The 1,743-nt window shown below is 48.3% G+C and overlaps 3 non-coding genes across 3 annotated transcripts; all 3 read left to right on the top strand.

Annotated features, from left to right (window-relative positions):
- The first annotated feature begins 318 nt into the window (after nt 1-318).
- On the top strand, nt 319-437 carry LOC119313930. Its single transcript, XR_005152186.1, has one exon. It is a non-coding gene; the product is annotated as a 5S ribosomal RNA (ribosomal RNA).
- Nucleotides 438-804: 367 nt separating this feature from the next.
- Nucleotides 805-923, top strand: LOC119313749. The gene has a single exon (XR_005152014.1). It is a non-coding gene; the product is annotated as a 5S ribosomal RNA (ribosomal RNA).
- A 367-nt stretch (nt 924-1,290) lies between these two features.
- On the top strand, nt 1,291-1,409 carry LOC119313845. The gene has a single exon (XR_005152107.1). It is a non-coding gene; the product is annotated as a 5S ribosomal RNA (ribosomal RNA).
- The last annotated feature ends 334 nt before the right edge of the window (nt 1,410-1,743 follow it).

Raw genomic sequence — 1,743 nt, forward strand, 5'->3', positions numbered from 1 at the left:
TGGGAGTGGCAAGCCGCTATATTATTTTTGACGTTTGCGATATGTTTAAACTCGATGCTCATTGCTCGCGCGTCTTGGGGCGGCTTTGTGGCGCGAAGAGCGCGTTCTGAAAGAGGTGGAAAAAACTCGTGTTGCTGCGGTATGGAGGGAGGGGTGGAAACAGTGGAAAATTCGTCTCCGTGTTTGAGCGGGAGAGTAAGTAGTATAGGACATTATCCATTGTTAGGGAACGGTTGTAATGGTAGTGAGAATGTAGAATCGTCTTTGGAGCGGACCTGGGAGTGGCAAGCATAAGGGACGAAGACGGGGAAACACGTCGGATGCGATGATACCAGCAGTAAAGCACCAGATCCCATCAGAACTCCGAAGTTAAGCGTGCTTGGGCAAGAGTAGCACTAGGATGGGTGACCTCCTGGGAAGTCCTCGTGTTGCATTCCCTTTTTAATTATTTTTTGCGCCTTGTGACAAACATATCGCACATGCGCGATATATATTAATCCCGTTATATTATTTTTGACGTTTGCGATATGTTTAAGCTCGATGCTCATTGCTCGCGCGTCTTGGGGCGGCTTTGTGGCGCGAAGAGCGCGTTCTGAAAGGGGTGGAAAAAACTCGTGTTGCTGCGGTATGGAGGGAGGGGTGGAAACCGTGGAAAACTCGTCTCTGTGATTGAGCAGGAGAGTAAGTAGTATAGGACATTATCCATTGTTAGGGAACGGTTGTAATGGTAGTGAGAATGTAGAATCGTCTTTGGAGCGGACCTGGTAGTGGCAAGCATAAGGGACGAAGACGGGGAAACACGTCGGATGCGATCATACAAGCACTAAAGCACCGGATCCCATCAGAACTCCGAAGTTAAGCGTGCTTGGGCGAGAGTACTACTATGATGGGTGACCTCCTGGGAAGTCCTCGTGTTGCATTCCCTTTTTAATTATTTTTTGCGCCTTGTGACAAACATATCGCACATGCGCGATATATATTAATCCCGTTATATTATTTTTGACGTTTGCGATATGTTTAAGCTCGATGCTCATTGCTCGCGCGTCTTGTGGCGGCTTTGTGGCGCGAAGAGCGCGTTCTGAAAGGGGTGGAAAAAACTCGTGTTGCTGCGGTATGGAGGGAGGGGTGGAAACCGTGGAAAACTCGTCTCTGTGATTGAGCAGGAGAGTAAGTAGTATAGGACATTATCCATTGTTAGGGAACGGTTGTAATGGTAGTGAGAATGTAGAATCGTCTTTGGAGCGGACCTGGGAGTGGCAAGCATAAGGGACGAAGACGGGGCAACACGTCGGATTCGATCATACAAGCACTAAAGCACTGGATCCCATCAGAACTCCGAAGTTAAGCGTGCTTGGGCGAGAGTAGTACTAGGATGGGTGACCTCCTGGGAAGTCCTCGTGTTGCATTCCCTTTTTAATTATTTTTTGCGCCTTGTGACAAACATATCGCACGTGCGCGATATATATTAATCCCGTTAAATTCTTTTTGACGTTTGCGATATGTTTAAGCTCGATGCTCATTGCTCGCGCGTCTTGGGGCAGCTTTGTGGCGCGAAGAGCGCATTCTGAAATGGGTGGAAAAAACTCGTGTTGCTGCGGTATGGAGGGAGGGGTGGAAACCGTGGAAAACTCGTCTCCGTGATTGAGCGGGAAAGTAAGTAGTATAGGACATTATCCATTGTTAGGGAACGGTTGTAATGGTAGTGAGAATGTAGAATCGTCTTTGGTGCGGACCTGGGAGTGG

This window comes from Triticum dicoccoides, chromosome 5B (assembly GCF_002162155.2).
Source record: "Triticum dicoccoides isolate Atlit2015 ecotype Zavitan chromosome 5B, WEW_v2.0, whole genome shotgun sequence".
In the NCBI taxonomy this organism is placed as follows: domain Eukaryota; kingdom Viridiplantae; phylum Streptophyta; class Magnoliopsida; order Poales; family Poaceae; genus Triticum; species Triticum dicoccoides.